The following is a 12,582-nucleotide window of genomic DNA, read 5'->3' as shown; positions in this document are numbered from 1 at the left end:
TCGTGCTCACTGCATTCCGCAACGCTGTTCATTAATTAAACACGAGGACCAAATCCTCTTCAACGCCACTGCCAAGCAAATTAATTCTACAAATTAATAAAGAAATAAAGAGATGGCGCAAAACACAAAAGGCGCCAACAATGTCCGAGCTGTTAAAGTTGTCTGCTGCGTCATGGACGTGGTGACATCACCACACGTGCTCCCCCCACGCCTGCCCCTCACCATTGCACCATATGTGAAGACAAAGAGCTTTACAGCTCATCGGATTCCTCCTGCACTACAAACAGATTATGACATTCTGGATTCCCGCCACTGGGGGAGTCTCGCTTTGGCGACAAAAAAAACAAACAGAGGCACTGAGGGGCAACCTGCAGCCTCGCTGCTGTGATCCAGCACTGTGGGGGGGGGGGGGGGGGTTGGTGGATCACCACTGACACTGCTGGGAACTCCCCACGAGGGCAAAACGACGAGGCGCCACGTGGCCTGGAACTCGCCACCACAACAACCACCACAACAACCATCACCACAACCATCACCACAACCACCACAACAACCATCACAACCACCACAACACCAACCACCACCACGTGTGAACTTCACCCAGTGACAGGGACTGGGAAATAAATAAAAAATCCACCCAGTCTTTCAGTAAACACGCTGGATACATATTCGGGCAATGGGCAACAATTATTTACATATTTAAGTACATAAATATCAAATTGTATCTATGTATATACGCATACCTATATATTAATATGTTCGTATATAAATAGCTATTATATACATATTTAAATATTAATATATCTAAATCCATTAATATTATATAATATTCATATATAACTATTGAAATATGTATATATGTGTAGAGGAGAGAAATACGCAGTGCGTGCTGTTAAGCGGGTGCAACTGAGGTCGAACGTTGCGACATGAGGTTTGCACCGACGGACCGCCAGTAATTAATGGGAGCAATGGGTGCAACCGAGGTTGAGCAGGTGGATGTGCTGCGACCGGAGGTTGCTGTCAAAGAGACGGGATATAAGGGTTTATTGGTGGGCCAACAGGCGCCGGCCTGGCGGGAGCTTAAAGACATGCATGAGAGGACTCAGAATTGTAAGGGGGATATAAGGGTGTGTGCGTGAGCAGAGAGGGGTTGTTGTTGCCGAGAACCAAGTGTGAAGACATCTCGCCGCTGCCGCTCCAGCCGTCAACAGGACCTCAACCCTCACGCCGTCGCCGGGGGGGGTGATGGCTGATCCCCCTACCCGGGACAGACGGGTGAGCGGGTCTGAGGGAGCGCTGGTGAGGTCAGCGGTGGAGATGCAAAGTTGCTGTGTGTAGAGTCGCTGAGTCCAAAGCCACTGTGTGTGAAGTAGCTGAGTGTGGAGACGCTGTGTGCGGAGTTGCTGTATGTGGAGTCGCTGTGTGCGGAGTAGCTGAGTGCGGAAACGCTGTGTGTGAAGATGCTGTGAGCGGAGTCGCTGTGTGCAGAGTAGCTGAGTGCAGAGACACTGTGTGTGAAGACGCTGTGTGCGGAGTCGATGTGTGTGGAGTCGATGTGTGCGAAGTAGCTCGGTATGGAGACACTGTGGGAAAAGATGTTGTGTGCGGAGTTCCTGAGTCTGAAGATGCTGTGTGCGGGGTCGCTGAGTGCGAAGATGCTGTGTGTGGAGTCACTGTGTGCGAAGACGCTGTGTGCGGAGTCGCTGTGTGCGGAATCTCTGTGTGCGAAGACGCTGTGTGCGGAGTCGCTGAGAGACGCTACTGAGTGCAGGATAAGTGAGGTGCGGAATAGATAAGAGCAGGGAGAAGTTAAGTTTATGTGACCATACATATAGTTGTAGGAGTGCCTACAACTGGTGCAAGAACAGGTGAATAAAGTGTAAGCAGGTGACTTGTTACGTGACAGTGTGAGTAATTTTTGCAGACACTACATATGTATACATTTTTTTTGTATAAAGACCTAAAATAATCGCATGCCAACAGTGCAGCCTAACGGCCTATTTGATAATAAGCAAGGTCTCTGATTGACTGAAAGAGGCCTCCACAAGGATCGGTCTGGAGGCTTTAAAGATATTGTAGGAAAAAGTGTTTGAAATAATATCGAGAGTCTGTTAGAGAAGAAGGATGATGATTAGCTGAGGGAAAACAAGGACAGGAAAGTTCAAGAGAGAGAGAAGGGGAAGGTCTCGAGGAGCGTGAAAGGAGATAGCACGAGGAGGGGTGATGGTCAAGGGAAGGAACGAGCTTCGACTTGAAGAGCCAAGTCCGGGTCTAGTGTAGTCACTGTGTCTTCAATAAAGAGGCTCCAAGTAGCCAGTCGTCCGACTCATTTCATCTAACCTATGTCATTTTTTGTCTGTCCATCTGTCTGTCCATCTGTCTGTCTGCACACGCACGCAAGGGATTTGGCTCTAAAACCATGGGGTATATGTCAAACCAAATTTGCCAGGCAGCACGCCGTAAGCCCCGCGGTGGACAAGCGCTCTGCCGCTTTCCTGTCACTCACCTTCAAAATAATTAAAATAGCGGTTATCTATTTATTTCCATCGCACCTCGGCCCGGGACGTCATCAGCTGCGCATGCGCACAATGCTCGCACAGTTAATCCCACACGCCCCATCGCCGGAGGTGTGTATCCTGTTTTAATAGCCTGCACACTCTACAAGGTAAGTCGCACACATTTCACTTTAAAGCATTATTCACTTTGCATCCATACATGCTTATTTTAATTCTCATTTACATTTTCACTTCCATTACTTCTCAATATTTACATTAGATTATTTTCCTACAGCCATTTATTACTCTATTCCAACATACTCGCCCCCTGTGTACGCCGTTTAATCAATCACCTAATGTCCGTTGCGCTCACTGGGTGGCCATCTCATTTATACAGGTTACATATGCTTCACTTTCGATATTACTTACACTCATTCACACTTGCCCTCGCCGATGTTTCTTAAAACAAAATGGCGGACAAACTCTCCACCATTTTAACTTCATTAACGAGGGCCTGCCTTTCATTTATTCCTCCCACCTTTCACTAACGTCACGTACATTTCACACAAGTGCCATCTCTTCACGTTGAATTACATACATATTTACTTGCGTGCCTATGTGTGTCTCACTGCATGCTTATGCCTGTCTCATTATCATCACCATCAGCGCAATTACAAAAATTACCACACGGACAATGCATTACATGAAGTTTTGCATGATCTCCTCATTCACCTGCACTTTCGTCTTCTTATTAGATGTGTCAGTTTAGGATAATCCAGCTCTTTCCATTTTTACCAACGCAGCTCTATCGTGCTCCGCTCCACCTTTACCACACTAGCCCCCTCTGTATGGTGATTTATCACTAGAATCATGTTTTTCCGATTACCTTTTTTTGTGCATCTGTTCATTCTTGCAGGTGTCACATACACTTAATTAACTACGCACCTTCATTGTCTTCTAATCTTGCACTCGCCATCATTTTTACTACACATGCCGGCATCACATTCTCCTTTTTTCATTGCTTGCAAACGGCTGCCTTTCATTTATTACTCGCCTCTGTGCCTTACGTTACGTACTGTCCACTATTACAAATTATCATTAGCTTTCATACCATTACAATTCGGATGTGTTTACGCTGCACCACACACCCACACAACAGAGTTACATTCCCCCTCATGGCCAACAACGATACCGATTCTATTAAACTATCCTCAGCCTCCCCTACGTCCACTCACCCTCTCATGAGTACCTCATACCTTTGTAATCATCGCCACTGCTGGACGCCCGCACGCGCGTGCGCCTTTCCGCCCTTCATAGCTGACACTCGCTAACTGCCCTTGCCCCAGCAACCTGTTACGCCACTATGGGGGATATGCGTCTTTGTATGTTTCACACCTTCCGACCACACTTGCATAACTGACGGCTCGCGCTACACCATATATATCTCTCCCTCCATATATATTCAGACAACAAAAACACCCCTCCCCCCACCCTTTCACTTTATTTACTGTTGCACAAAGTGCTGTTAATGACCACCTATAAAGACGGCTACGGCACACCAGGGGGTGGGTGGCCAACACCACGGCCGCCCGCCATTGACTCCCCATTGACGATGGTTACACACCGCTACAGCTATTGCATTTAACGCTGAGTCGCACTAGGGGAGGCCCACGATCGCTTTACATTCCCATCACCGCTGTCGGCCCTGACCAACAATCTCAAATAACTTGGCACGTTCGTTGCGCGCCACGCTAACCACCACACACACACGCAGCGCCGAGTGCGTGTGTGCTAATGACGTCCCGACGCGAGGGCCGCATGCTCTGTGTGCCGCCACTGTTGCAGAGCAGCTGAGGGACCGACTGGAGCACGTGGGCGGGCAGACGATCATACTGGCGGACGTGCACGAGGTGAGCATCGCGTCTATGTTGCTCACATCTTCAACACTGATGTTTTCGATATTCATTCATCATTGCCATAATATTTCTCAGTTTTTGCATTTCTCACCCAGTTGCTTCTTTTTGTATGTCCAGCAATATCTCCTGTGCACAGTTTCTACATTTCTAATACCTACATTACGTTTTTCTATCACTGTCATTGTCACTGCACATAAGTTGCAGGGACAATCGCCTTTCTTTTCTTCAGGGCATTACAGCACATTTACCACCCACTAAGCACATCTCTTTACCTTTCTTTTTACATTGCGCTTATTCACAATTCCAACTGTACTTTTTTAAACACTGCTCTTTTGTAAGCTTCTATATAATGCTTCATGTTTCATTAGCACCTTTTTCACAATTGCACCCTCAGTAACCTAAGATTCTCAGCAACATGTTATTTGGGTTAATATGTGCGCATCTCATTATGTTACCATGCTACCTTTATTTTCTTCAGAATTTTTGCACTTACACTTCCCGCTTTCTTCAAACAAATAATATGACTCATCTACTTCCTTCCCATTATTTTATTCCTTTACTCTTTCAGTCAGGTCACGCCCAATGCTACATAAATACGTTTGCTTCCTTAAACATTTTTTATGTGTACGTGCAACTCTCAGTTTGCGTGTTTGTTAGTCGATGTGTGTGTGCGACTCCATGTACATGTGTGCCAGTAGATGTGTGTCTAAGACAATTGATGTGTCTGTGCGTCAATAGCATTATGGAAAGCACGCTGCAGCACCCACCCGGCAACCCCAACCACATTACTGCTCACACACAACATCAAAGAACATTTTGTTAAACTGTCCTGAGCCTCCCCTATGTCGACTCAGCCTATCATGAGTACCTTACGTGCTGCGTAAACACTGCCACTGGAGACACTAAGGCATAGGGCCGTGCTGCCAGCAACTATTAAGACGCACACGGCACACAGGGGGGTGGTGCCCAACACCAAGCCCGCCCGCCTTTGTCTCTCCATTGCCGATGTTTACACACCGCAATAGCTACAAATTTGGGGGGAGGCCCCAGAACGCTTTATAGATTCGCCACCGCTGTCGGACGTGATCATGTCTCTAACTCAGGTTTCCGGGTAATTAGTGTGCCGCATTAACCGCTACACTACCCGTTCTATATACACACCCCACGCCCACACGCAGCACAGTGTGCGTGCATTAAAATTACGTCTCAACGTGATGGCCGCGTCTTTTGTGTGTCGACAAAATTGCAGACCAGCAGAGGAGCCGCCTGGAGGACACGAGCCAGATGAAGATTGTCCAAGCAGCCGTGGTCGAGGTGAGCAACGCTGCAGTGGCGCCGTCCGGGGACCCGACTAAATATTTTGCTTACACACGTTTTAGGTTCCTGGTCACTTATCTGCTCATAATACATATTCTATGCTTCGCATTCATTCACATTCGCACACAAAATGCCTAAAAGGGAAAAAAAATACACTCTCCTACAAAAAAACACACACACAAAGAGAGTCGTGCTGTGCCACGCTCAACAAACATTGCAGGAGCAGCACCTTTCTCTAACAAACTACGAAGGCACCTCAGCAGCACAGCCTCCAGGACCTGAAGCCCAGCGTGCACTACAACAAGTTACTGACAACACAACTACTGCTGCTGGCCAAGCAGACGTCAATCCTCAACAGAGTGTATCTCGGCAAGCCAGAAACCGCACATGCACTGCAGCACCACGGGTTGCCAATATTCCTGAATATCGTACATCTCGACAAGCCACGGACCGAACAGCCACTGCAGCCACAAGGATTGAAGAAAACCATGCACATCGTGCATCTTGACAAGCCAGGGACCGCACAGCGCTGCAGCAGCATGGCTTGAAGTAAACCCTGAACATCGTGCATCTCGTCAAACAAGGGACCGCACAAACAGTGCAGCAGCACAGGCTGACTGTTACGTTGCAATTTTGGCTTCATATTTTTGGTGATTTCGAAAAGTGTTTTGGTTTGGACATGTTTGTTTTGTTGTAGTACGGAGTTAAACTGATGGCCTTAATCTAAGTTTTCTTGTGGTGGTGGTTGTTGTTGTTTTACTTGCATCCCACTGGGATTTTTTTGCACACAGCGTTGGTGTACGGTGCTTTTTTCAGGAATATTTTGCTGTTTTTTTCATGGATTTTCTGTTTGCACAGTCACATAGTCACTTTAAGATGTTTTTCTTGTTCGTGTTTATTTATTGTTGTGGTTGCACCCGATTCAAGAGCCGAATGGCTCACAGGGCTATAAAAAAACTGAACTAAAACTGAAACTGAACTGACGAAACACATCACCAAATGGCACGCATAACACAAGTCCGTCATGCTGCTGCATCTAAAACAAGAGCAAATCACCCGGAATGGAACAGAGCAGCTTTGATTTACCAACCAGATATCGATTATCAATCGATGGCCATATTAGGCTGTATGTAAATTACTTGCACGGATTGTTGTGCAAAAAAATGGAAATCAGAGTCCAAGGGAATGTCCTGCAGTGATAGCAAAGTAAAACTTTGCCTTGTGCAGACGCCCCCTGAGCCACTTAAATCCTTGGTATCTGGTCATACCCCTGAGTCTAATCACTTTCTCACCAACATCAGGAAGTACAATTCATGCTTTCAAATTACTTCATTTGGTGCGACTAAGGAGATAGTGGAGCCAGGTTTAATGCCAACATTCAAGGTTCAGGGACAAGTATATCATCAAATCGGATCCATTCACCCACTGACTGGCGAAAAGCCAAAGTTTCTTCAGATATACTTCATGGGAGATGACGGTCAGCAAGGCGACCAGCGCTGCAGCAATATTCCTGGTGCAAGACTCGAAATTGTCCTCTAACTCCAAGGGATGCTCAACCAAGACAATTTATTGATTTCAAGTTTCAAACATGTAGCACAACAAGTAACCTCACATGATTATCAGGTTGTCATCAGTGCATCCAAGGTCCCAATTGGGGAGCATGCGCGGAGGTTCAATGCCCCAACTTGTGGTGAGGTTGCTGTTATTACGGTGGGTGAGGAACATGGTAATAGAGACATTGTGCTTCGAAACCAAGAAAACACCATCAAGCTAATTCCGGACACAAACAAAGCATAAGATGAAGATAAAATAACAAAAAATCACGACGTTTCGGCCACAACACAAACGGCCTTCATCAGGTGAAGGGACGAGACTGTCTGGAGGACAGCGCTGGAGTGGGAGAAGCCACGCTTAGATCACCACCTTTAAGCTGTGTGAGAAGAAAAACACCAAGCGCCTTGACAAAGGAATTAGCATATAATTATCATTGAAATGGCTCATTGAAATAGCTAAGTTAAAGTATACACATCCGCAGAGGTACCCCTTGACAAAGGAATTAGCATAGAATTTAGCATTGAAATAGCTGAGTGATTAGCTTGTAACTGGTCACAGAAATAGGTATGTTAAAGTCAGAGCATATACATTCACCGAGGTACCTAGTACTCATCAAACAGGAGAATTTAGCGAAACACAACCACGCTCAGACAGCGGACCTTTAAACTGTGTGCGAGCAAACAAGGTGTTCTGACAAAGAAATTAGCATAAAGATTAGCATTTGATTGGCGGATTTTAGGAAAGAGGTGGTGTACGTGCCGTTTGGCGCGGGGGGGGGGGGGGGGGGGGGGAGTTTACCTATTGATGGTGTGAAAAGGGAATTTATAAGAGCTGCGAAAGTTTGGGGTACCACTACTTGAAAAATATACTGTACCATTGAAATTTGTTTAATGTTTAGTTCGATTAAGAACATCTTTCCAATGGTTGCTTAATTTGAAACCATCCTCTCGGTTGAAATTGTGTCTGTGTTTGTAGATCTGAATTGCTTCATGAACAAATCTATGATAAAGCCCGTGGGTTTGCAAAGAACCTTGGTATCGGAGAAAATTACGATATAATTTTCTCCGATACCAAGGTTCTTTGCAAACCCACGGGCTTTTATCAGAGATTTGTTCATGAAGCAATTCAGATCTACAAACAGACACAATTTCAACCGAGAGGATGGTTTAAAATTAAGCAACCATTGGATAGATGTTCTAAATCGAACTTAACATTAAACTAATTTCAATGGTACAGTATATTTTTCAAGTAGTGGTACCCCAAACTTTCGCAGCTCTTATAAATTCCCTTTTCACACCATCAATAGGTAAACTCCCCCTCCCCCCCTTCCCCCCCCCCCCCCGCGCCAAACGGCACGTACACCACCTCTTTCCTAAAATCCGCCAATCAAATGCTAATCTTTATGCTAATTTCTTTGTCAGAACACCTTGTTTGCTCGCACACAGTTTAAAGGTCCGCTTTCTGAGCGTGGTTGTGTTTAGCTAAATTCTCCTTTTTGATGAGTACTAGGTACCTCGGTGAATGTATATGCTCTGACTTTAACATAGCTATTTCTGTGACCATTTACAAGCTAATCACTCAGCTATTTCAATGCTAAATTCTATGCTAATTCCTTTGTCAAGGGGTACCTCTAAGGATGTGTATGCTTTAACTTAGCTATTTCAATGAGCCATTTCAATGCTAAATTATATGCTAATTCCTTTGTCAAGGCGCTTGGTGTTTTTTTTCTCACACAGCTTAAAGGTGGTGATCTAAGCGTGGCTTCTCCCACTCCAGTGCTGTCCTCCAGTCTCGTCCCTTCACCTGATGAAGGCCGCTTGTGTTGTGGCCGAAACGTCGTGATTTTTTGTAATTTTATTTTCACCTACGTGACTTTACCCAATAGAACCAAAGAGTATGGATCCTAGCAGTCACGAAAGCTTTAAATCTAGAAAAGCATAAGATGCCCTACAATATCCCATTATTCTGTGGCAAGGACAAGATGGCTACCACGTCCAGATACCTCAAAATATCAAAGCTACGGGACTAATTGATCCTCACAAAACTGTATCCTCTAAAGACTTATATTCCTTAATGATAATTCACAGAGGAGGAAACCACATACTAAGGTGCTCCAACCTCTTTCACCAGTATGTTGTCGATGAGTATGCCAAAACTGAGAGTGAGCGCCTTCTTTCCATTCGACTCGATCAAAAACACCTGCGTGTAGAACAGTATACTCATCTCAGGGATGCTATCAATGCTGACAGAGATGCAAACGCTCAGTATGTGGGGAGATTAGTTATTTTGCCTTTATCCTTCACAGGTGGACCAAGATACATGCATGAGAGGACTCAAGATGCCATGACCTATATCAGTCAATATGGCAGGCCCGATCTCTTCATCACCTTCACTTGCAATCTTAAATGGAAAGAGGTACAGGTTGATCTTCGATTTAAAGCTTTTGTGACTGCAGGGATTCATCTTCTTGGTTCTTTCGGTAAAGTCACGTAGAATGTAAATAAAATAATAAAAATAATAACAAAATAAAATTATCACGACGTTTCGGCGACAACACAAGTAGCCTTCCTCAGGTGAAGAAACAAGACTGTTGGGAAGACAGCGCTTGAGTGAACACTGCCAAGCTTGGCAGCGTCTTTTAAGCTGTGTGGGGGGAACAGAGTGACTTGACAAAGGAGTTTACATATCAACAGTAGCTGTGTTAATGTGTTGGATTAGCAGGATGTTAAAGTCAGAAATTAGCATGTAACTGGGGGATTAGCATGATGTTAGTATGAGGGATTAGCACTACGGGGAGCGACGAGCTTTGTTCAGACGGACGAGTCAATCTATGTTCGGAACGGAGCAGGGGGGAGAGTAGGAAACAGCCACGGTGCTCTGCTCTGTCCTGTGTTGCGTTATAACTATGCTATAAACTAGACTACTATACATTACAATATTATACCTTCCAATCTAAACTACATTGTATAATATCGTATACACAAACCAATGTAAGCTCTAACATTATGCATTATATTGATATGCCTCCAACTAAACTTTTTCTAAATTACACGACTATACACCGTAATATACACTGCCATAGACAAACCCCACCCTTGAAGTATACAATGCGTTACTATACACTACCCTATACTTTATACTATAAAATATTAGACTTGTAGTATTACACTATGTATTGTTCTACCAACCCTACTGTATACCACACTGCTGTATATTCACTATACAATTACGGTACTATATATTTCCTTATGAATTATGTTAAACATTACACTGTTATACTATTTATTATTACGTAGTGTTCGATTTCACTCGGACAACTTTTGTCTTTCTTCGAACACTGCTTTATTTACAACTCTCCGCATGTCCTCAATATTCCACAGTATCCCTGTCGCCACGGCTCGCTCGCCGTGCTTCACTCGACTCGCTCGCCACCTTTGTCTCTCCACTCCCCACTATCACTGCGCTTACTCCACCGCTAACTTCTTCGTCTCCGCTCTCCGCTATCATCGTCGCTATGCTCTCTCCACTGCTAACTACTTCGTCTCTGCTCTCCGCTATCACCGTCGCTATGCTCTCTCCACTGCTAACTACTTCGTCTCTGCTCTCAGCTATCAAGGTCGCTATACTCTCTCCACTGCTAGCTACTTCGTCTCTTTAGCTCTGCTACCGTTACGCTCTCTCCACTGCTAACTGCTTCTCTTCTTCAGCTCCGCTATCGTTACACTCTCTCTTGTTCCCACGCTGTCTCCAAACTCCGTCTCCAAACTCCGTCTCCAATCTCTGTCTCCTCAGCTGCTCCACATCTTGCCTCGTCCAGCCCCCGACTCCAACTCCCCTTTCTCCTCACGTCTCCCCAATTTATCCCCGCTCTCATTACACCCCAATTAATTAACCCACGTCCCAACGACGCTCCGCGAGCCCCTCCACCTGTTACCTCGCCAGACTTCAAGACGCCACTCCAGCCTCGACAACAACACCAACCAATCACAGCCGTGGCTCCCCCAGCTTAATTGTCCTAACATAACCTCTTCGTCCCAGCCACCACACCTGGTTGACCCAATATGACCCGTACTGACTTCGCCTTCGCAACAGGCTGACCCAACATAACCCGTACTGTCTTTGTTTTAATGCAATCACCCTGTTTGCACTACGCACCTTCCTACTCCACTACAATTATACAAAATGCTATAAACTATACTATTGACCGTCGTGTGAAAGGTACTAAGAGGCAGTGCCAGCGAATGGACTGCGGTCTGAAAGTCACCGTAAAATACAATCAATCAAGAACCGAAATGGTTTATAACGTCTTTCCAATGGTTACTAAGCCAGAATCCATCTTCTCGTTTGAAATTGTCTCTGTGTTGTATATGTGGATAGCCTCATGAACGAATCTCTCATGACAGCCGGATGGCTTGCAGAGAACCTCCGTCTTGGAGAAGTCAATGTCATGTGAGCTCACTGAATTATAACAGTGATCTGCCACGGCTGAGGTGTTCGTCCTACCATGTTTCAAGTATGCTTTATGTTCACGGATGCGGTCCGAGATATGTCGTTTGGTTTCTCCAATGTAGCTGCTACCACAGAGGCAACTTAGTTTTTAGACGCCCGGGTACTGTATGTCTGGAACCACATATTTTACAGACGGAAACAGATCACGGATTTTATGTACTGTGTTGAATCGGACCTGGATCTTGTGTTTATTCAAGATTTTGGAGATCTTTTTTTGTGACCCCCGCAATGTAGGGTAAGGTGATGGTTTTGAATGGCTCCTCAAGAGGATCCTTCTTCATGGTTGGAGTAATGGCTTTGCGGATTGTGTAGTCGGAGTAACCATTAGCTCTGAGAGCCTGGTGTACGTGTTTGAGTTCACTGGCAATGTGTTCCTGGTCGGAAATGCATTGGGCTCTATGGTATAGAGTCTTGATGAGAGAATGCTTCTGGGATGGATGGTAGTGGGAATCCGGTTTTAAGTAAGCATCCGTATGGGTAGCTTTCTTGTAGACGTCGTGATAATTTTGATTTTATTATGTTTTATTTTTATTATTTTATTTCATTTCTACATAACATTACCGAAAGAACCAAGAAGATGAATCCCTGCAGTCACGAAAGCTTTAAATCGAAATAGGGGGGTTGTTTTAGGTTAGATTACGTAAACATAAATGTTTCGTTAAACCCACCACCAATAACTGGCATCATCAGCTGGCGAAACGTCTTACTCAAATTGTAAATGTTGTGAATTTACTATCCAACACATGGGTATGCTGTACTAGTATAGTATACCTAATGATACACTACACTAT

General features: G+C 45.1%; 1 long non-coding RNA gene across 1 annotated transcript; it reads left to right on the top strand.

Annotated features, from left to right (window-relative positions):
• The first annotated feature begins 2,140 nt into the window (after window positions 1-2,140).
• Window positions 2,141-12,373, top strand: LOC116945291 (uncharacterized). The gene is made up of 4 exons (XR_004403219.2): window positions 2,141-2,665; window positions 4,341-4,405; window positions 5,661-5,725; window positions 9,588-12,373. It is a non-coding gene; the product is annotated as an uncharacterized LOC116945291 (long non-coding RNA).
• The last annotated feature ends 209 nt before the right edge of the window (window positions 12,374-12,582 follow it).

The sequence above is a fragment of the Petromyzon marinus genome, chromosome 23, assembly GCF_048934315.1.
Source record: "Petromyzon marinus isolate PM22_M1 ecotype Great Lakes invasive population chromosome 23, UKy_Petmar_22M1.pri1.0, whole genome shotgun sequence".
Lineage (NCBI taxonomy): Eukaryota > Metazoa > Chordata > Hyperoartia > Petromyzontiformes > Petromyzontidae > Petromyzon > Petromyzon marinus.
This window is presented reverse-complemented; position numbering and strand designations above follow the sequence as displayed.